The sequence below is a fragment of the Podarcis liolepis genome (assembly GCF_965112155.1).
Source record: "Podarcis liolepis genome assembly, chromosome: 10".
Taxonomy (NCBI): Eukaryota; Metazoa; Chordata; class Lepidosauria; order Squamata; family Lacertidae; genus Podarcis; species Podarcis liolepis.
In genome coordinates this window covers 10,204,774-10,217,217 of record NC_139562.1, presented here as the reverse complement: position 1 = coordinate 10,217,217, position 12,444 = coordinate 10,204,774, and the positions used below count along the sequence as shown (strand labels likewise).

General features: G+C 44.4%; 1 long non-coding RNA gene across 1 annotated transcript in view; it reads left to right on the top strand.

Annotated features, from left to right (window-relative positions):
• LOC310687104 overlaps positions 1 to 4,373 on the top strand; it is a 35,058-nt gene extending 30,685 nt beyond the window's left edge. The window contains exon 2 of the long non-coding RNA XR_014516223.1: positions 4,309 to 4,373. This is a non-coding gene — a long non-coding RNA (uncharacterized lncRNA). The remainder of the gene's footprint in view (positions 1 to 4,308) is intronic.
• The last annotated feature ends 8,071 nt before the right edge of the window (positions 4,374 to 12,444 follow it).

Here is a 12,444-nt window from a genome sequence, read left to right as displayed (position 1 = left end):
TGAGAAGCGCCAAGTCCCTAAAGACATGTGGCATAGCCAGCGTGGGATCAGAGCGCAGGCTACAGAGGGCCCGGCTCCCACGCTAGGAATGGAAGATCTGCTTTACATTTTAATGATTTTGTTTTAAATTTAGTTTGGCCTGCGTTTTTAAACTAGCCAACTTGATTTGGCCTCATGCTTGGATAAGAACATAGGAGCCAACTCCTAGGGGCCAAGGGGCTTTCTCCCCCTCCCCCAATAAAATATTTGAGGGGACCAGGGCCCCCAAAGTTGATGGACATTGCCATTCAAATGGTGTGTGCATGGAGGGCAGGGTTTATCTTCCCCCCCCAAAAAAAAAATATTCAGGTTGGCACCCCTAGATCAGAGCATAACAATTCTTTGTATTTTGCACTTCTCTGAGCTTCGTTATATGGTTCTTGGCTTAAGAAATGTACCCAAATGCCTTTGAAATGCATATTTTAGAATGCCATACATTTAGAAATTGATTATTTTATTTCTATGATGCTTAATCTGTTAAAAATATCTCTAAGTAGTGCACAGAAATGCATATGTTCTGATAAAATACCTATAGTATTTAAATTTGTGATACAATGCAGTGCTTTTTTCTGAAAGAATAGGTGATGTTACTCACCATGAGGTTGTTAGAGTAGGTGCCACACTTCTTAACAACAACAAAAAGTGGTGTTGGTACTGCGTACCCTTTAGTACCCCCTAAAAGAAAAAGAAAAAGTACTGATACAATGTGTGTGTTAAATATGTGTGCGTGTGCAAAATTGACATGGAATAGAAATTGACTCTTCAATTCATCCCTAGTCCCAGCCTCCCAATGCTGGCTTGGAACAGTTTTCTGCCTTATATCTGTACTTAACATGCAGAGGCATTTACTGTTGGTATTTAATTGTGTTGGGTGGATGGCATGCAACTGTATATCATTCTGGACCATATTCAGTAGTCGAGGTCCAGTTCAAACATCCTGCTTCCGTGTCCTGTGAGTGCTCCACATCTGGTGCCATGAAAAAGGGTTCATCCCTTGCCGCATGTCTCTCAGCTAGGGACATAAACAGGCGGTGATTTCCATTCGGACCTTTCTTTGCCACAAGCACCGCCGTTTCCATTCCACTGCAGTTTAGTTTCTTCCAAATGCTATGTTATTCATATATGGTGAGCGTGCAGCTTCCTTCCCAAGCCTCCGCAGGAGGAGACGGATCTTTGCACCTCGGCGCTGAATATGCTTAAGACGGCCCTGAGGCTAGCTTCTACAAAGACATGCCTTTCTATTCTGCATTCAGGCAAGATAAAACATTATCAGAGTTCAATGATGCATTCAAGCCAGGCCACAAACACTCGAAGAGGGTATGACACAGGACTGGTGAGGGGTGTGGCCTAAGGAGAAGGGGTGTGGCTCGGAGAGAGACTCAAGGGCCAGAAAGAAGAAAGCTAATGTGGCTTCCAAGTCTTATGTTGCCCACTCCAATCTGAATATTTTGAAGGGGCAGCTCACTGAAATGGTTAACCTCTCCCAGAAAATCAGAAAGGCAGAATATTCGCTGAAGCTCTAATTCTCTGAGGTCACTTGCCCAAAGGTCTTTTTCTGTGACAAGGTGACTCAAGAGGGAATTCGTCTGTGTGGAAGGCACAAGAAATCGTTCTGTCGGCACATTTTAATTTGGAATCGGATACTTATATATATTTGGCAAATGTTCTCCTATGAAAGGACTTTATAATACCCCAATAAAACAGTGTGAGCACAGGTAGCTCACAGTTATTTGTCTGGATCAAAGGACACCCTCCCCAGTTTAACCTTCTGGTAATTTGTTTGAACTTGTAGGGCTCTCAGAGGGCAGCCGTCTTTCATTCTGGGCAAGTCTACCTTGCCTCTGTGGCACATTAAGTCCTGGCACAAGCGCCTGCTTTGCAAATCCTATCCCATAGGGTGACCTCATTTTCGTCTTCAACAAAGGCAGCTTTATGCAAAGGTCGGTGCCAGAGAAAAGGTGGAGAAAATTTAAACACCTCTCCACATTCCCATCCCTAGTAATCCCAATAATGCACAAGCATGTTGTGCTTTTGTTGCTGTTTTGTGTTGGGTTTCAACAAACACCTTGGCTCTTCTAGGGAAGCAATAAAATAATGGTTTTGAAGAAATCGGGTCCTCCCTTAAAGAGGGCATGTATTGCAGTGAGACCTGGAAACCAACACTCTGTGTTGTGGGTGGGTTTGATTGGTCAGCCACAACACTCAATTGGAGGTCCATCAATGCTGGGTTCAATCGGACCAATGGGGCAGAGTCCAAAGGGATCGAGGGACCTATAAATATCCATGCACATGACCCAGAGCTTCCTCTTTCAGCGTGTGCATTCAGAACACCCACCCACCTCTCCCTACTTTTAGGGCTTTGCGCTTGACCTTGCTATGCCGTCGTGTGTCGTCTGTCGTTGGGACAGGGGCAAGGCAGGAATTTTCCCCACTTGGCTGATTGGCTATGGCCATTTGGGTTTCGCCTGCCGCGTAGCAAATCGTCACAACTTGTAAGGTTGTGGATAGGCTCTGGTTCAGGTGATAGGGATGGGAGAACACTCTCACCATCCCTATGTGAAGGATATTCTGTTAAGGGACTCTATGGTTTGGTCAACCCCTGAGAAGAAGAAGAGTTTGGATTTGATATCCTGCTTTATCACTACCCGAAGGAGTCTCAAAGCGGCTAACATTCTCCTTTCCCTTCCTCCCCCACAACAAACACTCTGTGAGGTGAGTCGAGCTGAGAGACTTCAGAGAAGTGTGACTGGCCCAAGGTCACCCAGCAGCTGCATGTGGAGGAGCGGAGACACGAACCCGGTTCACCAGATTATAAGTCTACCGCTCTTAACCACTACACCACACTGGCTCTCCTCCTGAGAAGAGGGAGGGAAAAGAGGAGGGGGGAAACTGTGCCCGTGCCTGAGTCCAGAGGGGACATTTGGGTGGTGGAGATAGCCTGTTCCCAGCTTTCCGCTAATCCAGGTGTTCACCCTTGGCTGACCTATGCTGGAACTCTGGGTCAGCGCTACCTGTGTGGCAGGGAGCTAGTCGAACCAGAGCCTATGCAACCAATCACTTTCTGTAATCAATAAAGTTGTGGCCTAAATTCTGCCAAAAACCAAAACTATAATTTGAGTCAAGTGTGAATTTATTTAGGGGGAGGTTTCTGGGTCTGAACACGCAAATAACTCCTTTTTCTCCGAGGAGTTGAAGGTGGCGTACACAGTTTCCCGCCTCCTCTTTTAATCCCCACAGCAATAACCCATCTAAAAGGCAGTGACTGGCCTTCACAGCCATGTGGGGATTTGAACCCTAGTCTTCCAGCTCCTAGGCTGACACTCTAACCACAACACCACCACAGATAACTGGACATACAGAAGACCAAACCTGAGGCAGAAGACATGGTGGTTCTGACCCTTTCAACATATAAAGAAGCTTATTGGAGCAGCAACTGAACCTTACTGATTAAAGGAGGGCAGAAGACTGCTTTAGGAGGTACAGGACAGGGCCTATGGTTCCCACATCTCACTGCCATTGCCTGCCCCTCGTTATGCGCCACCTGAGGCAGCCGCCCAACTCTGCCAATGGTAGAGCTGGCCCCGCTATACATTAACGAATTGAAAATAGCTACCACTCTCTGGCTGCACTCCATCTGCATACACAGCTTACATTGAAGTCACGTGGCTTATCCCAGAGAATCCTGGAAACTGCAGATTGTTAAGGGTGCTGGGAATTGTAGTTCTGTGGGTGGGGAGACGACAGCGCCCAGGATTCTGGCGGCGACATCTACTCCATACATTTAAAGCATTGCGATACTATGTTAAACAAATATGTCTCCCTCCTCCAATGAATTCTGGGAGCTGTAACTTGTTAAGGCTGCTGAGAGTTGATAGGAGAGCCCTATATCCTTCCCAGCTCTCACTTCCATATGGAAGTATGGAAGTGAGAGCTGGACCATAAAGAAGGCTGATCACCAAAGAATGGATGCTTTTGAATTCTGGTGCTGGAGGAGACTCTTGAGAGTCCCATGGACTGCAAGAAGATCAAACCGATCCATTCTGAAGGAAATCAGCCCTGAGTGCTCACTAGAAGGACAGATCGTGAAGCTGAGGCTCCAAGACTTTGGCCACCTCATGAGAAGAGAAGACTCCCTGGAAAAGACCCTGATGTTGGGAAAGATGGAGGGCACAAGGAGAAGGGGATGACAGAGAACGAGATGGTTGGACAGTGTTCTCGAAGCTACTTAATGAGTTTGACCAAACTGCGGGAGGCAGTGGAAGACAGGAGTGCCTGGTGTGCTCTGGTCCATGGGGTCACAAAGAGTCGGACACAACTAAATGACTAAACAACAACAACTTAGGTACAAACAAACAAGCAAACAGACAGACAAATACATACATACACGAATTCAGGGAAGATTGTAGTGTTTGATATTGTGTTTTTACTATTTTTCTGTTGGGGGTCTCCCAGAGTGGCGGGGCAACCCAATCAGACAGGTGGCATATAAATAATAATAATAATATTATTATTAATAGTATTAATAGTATTATTTCACCCAGAACTCTGGGGATTGTTGTTGTCTGCCCTGGGAATGCGTTTTGAGCCCGGCTGCCCTGAAAATAGACTTCAGAAGCTGAAGTCAGAAACTCCCCCATTTCCATTATCTCATACACGTTGTGGCCGCACTCTGGTGCAAAATACAGTCAGGGGAAAAATGCCGCTTGTGGTCTTCGTGAAGGTGCAGCAAACATTTGAAATGCGCCTTGTTTTGAAGCTGACTTCGCTGAAGTTGTCACATTTTGTTTTATTTTTAAAAACACCACAAAAAACAACCTTTGCTACATTCTGATATTGGCAAGTCCTGGCTGTCTTTCACCCCCAGCTTTCCTTGCCCGTGATTCTCAGATCCTGCCTGGAGCAGAAGAGAAGCATGGTTTTCAATATTATTTATCACCCCTGTCTTTCAACAGCTGTAGCTGTCATACAAATAGCTGTTCCACTTTTGGGAGAGGACGGTTGAGAGATAGGTCACCCGGAGGTATGATGCCGCCCTCTGAGAAGGGGGGAGACATCCAGATCAGGGGTCAGCAAACTTTTTCAGCAGGGGGCCGGTCCACTGTCCCTCAGACCTTGTGGGGGGCCGGACTATATTTTGAAATAAAAAATGAACAAATTCCTATGGCCCACAAATACAGTGGTACCTCAGGTCAAGTACTTAATTCGTTCCGGAGGTCCGTACTTAACCTGAAACTGTTCTTAACCTGAGACACCACTTTAGCTAATGGGGCCTCCTGCTGCCGCCACACCGCCGAAACACCATTTCTGTTCTCATCCTGATGCAAAGTTCTTAACCTGAAGCACTATTTCTGGGTTAGCGGAGTCTGTAACCTGAAGCGTATGTAACCTGAAGCGTATGTTAACCTGAGGTACCACTGTAAATCAGAGATGCATTTTAAATAAAAACACACATTCTACTCATGTAAAAACACCAGGCAGGCCCCACAAATAACTCAGAGATGCATTTTAAATAAAAGGACACATTCTACTCATGTAAAAACATGCTAATTCCCAGCGGCCCGGATTGAGAAGGCGATTGGGCCAGATCCGGTCCCCGGGCCTTAGTTTGTCTACCCATCATCCAGATCTTCAGCCTTTTGTAATTTAGCTAAGAGATAGAAAAGAAGAGAAGTGGAGGCAAGGAAGAGGGGTGTGGGACTGAGAAGGCCAAAAAGAGAGACCAAAATGGGTTTTGGGGAGCATGGTTTATCTGCCTATTTACTTCAGGAACAGCTGGACCCGAAGTTCAAACCTTGCGGGTTTCTTCCGCTCCTCACCCACAGTTCAAAATGTCACCCCAACTTATGTGGTGGACCTGGAAAACGGTAAAAGAGTATTGGGAAATAATTTATAATGAATTGAAAAAAGTGTTTAAAAGCACTTTTCCAAAAAAAAAAAAACCAACACAGAGTCCTTTCTGTTGGGTATAATTCAGATGGAACTTCCCAAGAGAGGGGGGGGAAAGGTTATTTATGTATGCCACTTCTGCGGCCCATGTTTGGTTAGCCCCCAAATGGGAAACAAGCGAAGTCCCAACAAAAGAAGAATGGCAACCTAAACTGATGGAATATGCGCAGCTTGCAGACCGAACTTATAGAATAAGAGAACAAGAAGAAAGAAGATTGGAAAACGTTTATTGAATATGTGGGGGGGGGGAATTGTGTACACTTGAAAACGTAAGCAGCATTAAGATAAATACAACAGTGTAAATAAGTATTGATGGATGTAATAATAGAATACTGAATGGTTTAGTTTATATAAAATATGCAAGGATTTATGTTATGCAAAATGAACCATGGGAAGAGAAGTAGGGAAGTCATTGGTATTTTAAGGTTGTTTAAATAAATATTTTAAATTGTAAAACAGAAATTTTATTTTTTTAAAAAAAAAAAATGTCGGCCCAGTATTCCTCCCCTCACAGAGCACATAAACAGTGGAACCCAATCCTACAGGAGGCAGTAATGGCCACCAACTTAGATGGCTTCAAAAGATGGCGAGACAAATTCATGAAGGAGAAGACTGTGAATGACTACTAGCCATGAGGGCTATATTCTGCTTCCACAATTGGAGACAGCAATGTTTCTGAATACTAGTCACTGGAAACCACAGGAAGGGGCACCTGTGGGGGGGGCACCTGGTTCGTGCCCCCTAAAAAATTGTGCCCCTGCATGACATAGAAATATCAAGGAGAATTTTTAGCTGAATAATTGCTGACTTTTAGAACTGATGGACTGATTAAACACACTTGCACATCGCCAGGCCTCAAAATGTGCTTTTCTGATATGCTGACGGAAGAGTAGAATAGATTGAAATCTAATAGACAAAATGTATTGTGGTGAGGGTTTCTTTGTTATTCCCGGTTGCGACAGCACACCAGAACCAAAACAGCCTCAAACAAGTGTTCTTTTAACCCGCCCAAAAATCGCCTTTCTGATTAATTGACTAAAGCTGTACTTGATTAATCTATTATCCATTAAATGGATTGAATTTTTAAAGAAAAGAAACATTGAACCCCTTAAAACTGTCTTAAAATTTTAGGACCACGAGCATTAGAGAAAGAAGAATTTGGAAGCTTCGCAAGATCATTTTCCCTTTCAATAGTGGTGTTTTGGGTTTTTTTACAAAAGACACATGAAACCGAAAAAGGGGGTATTTTGGCTTGGGAAATTCTCTTATCAACCCAATGCAAAAGTGATGAAAACTGAGCAGCTTTTACATCCAATGGGAATTTAGCCAGACGACTGTCTAACGCTGCACAGGGATGCAAGACCAGCTTATGACAGTTCATTGTAGAGTACAAAGAAAGTTCAAGTTTAATACCAGGCACCCAGATACACCTGGCCTTAGGCGAGCCAAAGGAAAACCTCAATTCCATCCCTTAAACCCAGCTCCCCTTAGCGAATTTTAGCCCGCAATTCATTGCAACAAAGTAACATTTTATAGTTTTGAAGTATCACGAGACTCCTTGCTGTTTGTAGATGGAAAAATAGTCCATGCAGTAGATGCATTTGCTAGAGTGTCGACCAGTTTGGCCCAAAGATAGCCCACAAGGCAGTGGAAGTTTAGGATCACTTTTCCTTCTCCTAGATGAGCTACCTTCCCAGGTTGATGAGTTCCATCTGCCTCTCACTTCCCTCTACAACATGGGCAGAAACAGACTTCTAGATCGTTGGACCCTTCATGCAGGGCAAGTCCCTAACTCACTGAGGGTTTGAGACTCATCAGCTACCCTTCCCTGGTTTAGCCGGCCAATCAAAACCATTCCCAGGGTCACATGTGGACAGCTTCTGTTGTCGTTGTTTAGTTGTTTAGTTGTGTCCAACTCTTCGTGACCCCATGGACCAGAGCACGCCCGGCCCTCCTGTCTTCCACTACCTCCCACAGTTTGGTCAAATTCATGTTGGTAGCTTCGAGAACACTGTCCAACCATCTCGTCCTCCGTCATCCCCTTCTCCTTGTGCCCTCCATCTTTCCCAACATCAGGGTCTTTTCCAGGGAGTCTTCTCTTCTCATGAGGTGGCCAAAGTATTGGAGCCTCAGCTTCAGGATCTGTCCTTCCAGTGACCACTCAGGGCTCATTTCCTTAAGAATGCTTCTAGGAACCACAAGTGACAGCTGAGCACAGGGCAGGGACCAAAGGTAGAATGACTACCCCAGAAGGAACACAATGTATTCCACCACCACAGGGTTCCCCTTCCCCTAACATCTCATACAACCCTTTAATTGTCTGAGCCTGTGAGTGAACAATAGGGCAGTAGTGGGGAGCCTGTAGCCCCCCTGATGATGTTGGATTACATAGCCACCATCATCCTTAACCATTGACCAGCCCAGCTGATGCTAATGAGAGCTGTAGTCTAACAACATCTGAGGGGTACAGATCCCCCACTGCTGCAATAGGAGGAAGCCTCATGTCTGACTGTGTTTGGGGCAGTCTGGCCAGTCACTGTTGTTTAGCATTCTTTCTGCAATTGTGTGTGTGTGTGTGTGTGTGTGTGTGTGTGTGTGTGCCTCTGCTTCCACACACACACACATTTTTTACACAAAAATTGACATTATTCAATTCACTTTCAATATAAAAATTTCTTACATTTTAAGGAAATCAGCCCTGAGTGCTCACTGGAAGGACAGATCCTGAAGCTGAGGCTCCAATACTTTGGCCCCCTCATGAGAAGAGAAGACTCCCTGGAAAAGATCCCGATGCTGGGAAAGATGGAGGGCACAAGGAGAAGGGGACGACAGAGGACGAGATGGTTGGACATTGTTCTCGAAGCTACTAATATGAGTTTGACCAAACTGCGAGAGGCAGTGGAAGACAGGAGTGTCTGGTGTGCTCTGGTCCAGGGGGTCACGAAAAGTCAGACACGACCAAACGACTAAACAACAACAATAACTACATTTTGACTTCCCATCCTTACATCTGCGATGCTCCTGTTTTATTCCTTTATCTGCTGCCACAATGCCATGCATTTTCTATTGTATTCTCACCTCTATGACAATCATTTATTTATTCTCTTGCTCACAATTTCATTTGACCATAGGTTTTTCTTCAATAATCCAAAAAGAACCTCCCCTCGTCGACAAAGTTCTCATTCTTTAGATCACTTGTTTTGCTGTCAACTTCGCCATCTCTGCATAGTCCATTAACTTTAAAATTGGGACTTCTTATCTTTCCACTTCTATGCATACAGGATTCTAGCTGCAGTACTGGCATATATAAACAACTTAACCATCACCTTTCGAACCTCTGCCCTTATAATTCCCAGAAGAAATGCTGCAGGTGTCTTGGGAATAACTACTTAAAGCAACTTCTTAAATTCAAATTTTCTGCCATTTGGTACCCTCCAGATGTTCTGAGTTTCCCATCCGCCCCACCTCCAGAACATCTGGAGCTCACCAAAGCTTTGTTCAGGAGTAAGAGAAGATTGCATTCCACGATCTTGTCTCCTTCTATGAAGGTCTGTCTTCAGAGCAACAGAAGCACAGAGCAGCTTTTATTGATCGCCCAGAATGGGTTGACAGGTTCTTTGTCGGTCAACCCACTAGGAGGAAAGACAGCACGTTTTGGACAATTCACTGGAAGGGCTTGCCCCTTCCATCATGCTTTTCGCTGCTGACAAGAGAGGGTGGCAGAGCATTGATCCTGGCAAGAGTGACACAGTTAATCCTTTCTCGTGCTTCAATGCAGCTCTGCGTGGAATGCCGCGCATTCGCCAAACCATCAAACCCAAGTGATGTCACCAAGCCGGCAATTGGGGGGGGTCACTATTTGCCAGCACTCAAATGGTTAAACCCAAATGTTTGGGGAACTGTACACCCTGCTCCAGCGAATGCAACATTTGCAGGTGGGGTAGAGGGCTGGTACCCCGGTCTTATGTGTACCTATTAAGGGGACATTAGCTGTGATTCCTGCATTTGTAAACTACTCTATTCTGAACTTCAAAATGGAAAGTGTAATGCTGGTGGTCAACAAAAGAGGTTTAAAGACTGTCTCAAGGCGAATCTTAAAAAATGTAGTATAAACACTGACAACTGGGAAACACTGGCCTGTGAGCGCTCCAATTGGAGAACAGCCTTTACCAAAGGTGTCATGGGCTTTGAAGACACTCGAACTCAGGACAAAAGGGAGGAACGTGCTAAGAGGAAGGCACGCTTGCCAAATCCACACCGTGATCAACTCCCACCCAGAAACCAATGTCCCCACTGTGGAAGGATGTGTGGATCCAGAATTGGCCTCCAGTCACTTATGGACTCATTGTTAAAACTGTGTTTATGGAAGACAATTTTACTCGGCTACGAGCGATCGCCAAAGAAGAAGAAAAAGATTTCTGCACTGGAGGAAGTTGGACAAGACAGTCTTGCGTCAATTCCAACTCTACCATTCTATAATTCTATACATAATCTGGGCTTTAAAACAAAAAAAGCACCGTGCCCAAGCAAAGCCAAATTATTCAGAAAAAAAGTTTGTGTGCGTGTTGAGATATAGAAAATATTCTGATGAAAATATAACAATAATCTGATCTTTAATCTTTATTCTGTTGTGTTTTGCTTGTATACTACATAAGAGACAACGGCAACTGGAGGCAGTAATGGAATACTGAATGGTATAGTTTTTTGTAAAATATGCAGGGATTTATGATAAGTAAAATGAACCATGGAAAGAGAAGAAGGGAAGTCACTGGTATCTTAAGGATGCAAAATGAGTATTTTAAATTGTAAAACAGAAAAATTAATAAAATTATACAGAGAGAGAATGGCGACTGAGTACTGTACAAACTGTTGAGATAAACAAATAAACTATTGTGCGAAGTAGGAAAGTCAGCATAATTTACCTTATTTTGCATTGTTTATTGTACATTTTTTCCCACCGCCACTTTTGTGGTCTCTGTTTTGCATCACTGATTCTGGTTTTACTAGTAATGAAAGTCTCACCTCCAACCACTGGGAATTTTATTTGGCTGTCTTTCTGACTTTAAAGATTTCAGCCAGCTTTTCCCACATACTGTCTTGTGTATATACTAGCAGCCATAAGGACCAGAAGCCTGATTAGTTTTTGGCTGGGGGGGTGTTAATAAAAACTGCCATTCTTCGGAAGATGAATTCTGCACAGGGCCTTCTTGGTGGTGGCTCTCCTTTTGTGCAGTACAGGTTTGGCCCAAGACACTTTAGCACCTGAAGCGAACCACAAAATGGCACCCATCCCCCAGCCAGGGAAGGAGGGCAGAGTGAAGATCTACATAGAGAACAAGGGTGGGAAGAGACCAGAAGTGCCACCTCTTGGGACACAGAAGGGATCAAGAAGGGACAGAAACCAGAAAATACAAAGTGTTCCTGGTAAATACAGAGAGTTGAACTAATGAGATCAAAAGATGCTTAACCCTGTGATACTTGGTGCAAATGGTCAAAGGCACAGGTATGTATTGAAGTATGTCATTGGAGGATGGAAATAATTTTTATTTCTAATCTTTATTTGTGTTTTCTAGGTCCGGTTCTTTAAACAAAAATTAAAGGGAGCCATACCATGTTAAGAAAGGGTTGTGTTGTTCAGCCAAACTCATGCTAGCAAGCTATAGGAGCAAACATGGTGGCAAGGTATAGGTTTGTGGCTTTGCAGTAATCGCCCATACCCACTGTTCCAGTTTGTCAATATCCTCCTTAAATTGTGGTGCCCAGAACTAGACACAGTATTCTAGGTGTGGCCTGACCAGGGCAAACTAGAGCAGGACTATTACTTCCCTTGATCTGGACACTAGACTTCTGTTGAAGCAGCCTAGAATAGTGTTAGCTTTTTTTTGCTGCTTCATCACACTGTCAACTCATGTTAAGCTTGTGGTCCACCAAGACCCCTAGATCCTTTCCACGTGTACTGCTAGTAAGCCAGGTGTCCCCCATCTTATACTTGTGCAGCTGGTTCTTCCTGCCTAAGTGCAGAACCTTAACTTTGTCCCTATTGAAATACATTTTGTTAATTTGGGCCCAGTTCTCCAATCTGTTAATAATATTTTATTTTATTTTATTTTATTTTATTTTATTTATACCCCACCCATCTGGCTGGGTTTCCTCAGCCACTCTGGGCGGCTTCCAACAAAATATTAAAATACAATAACCTATTAAACATTAAAAGCTTCCCTAAACAGGGCTTCCTTCAGATGTCTTCTAAAAGTCTGGTGGCAGTTTTTCTCTTTGACATCTGGTGGGAGGGCATTCCACAGGGCAGGTGCCACTATCAAGAAGGACCTCTGCCTGGTTCCCTGTAACCTCACTTCTCGCAGTGAGGAAACCTCCAGAAGGCCCTCGCAGCTGGATCTCAGTGTCCGGGTTGAACGATGGGGGTGGAGACACTCCTTCAGGTAAACTGGGCCGAGGCCA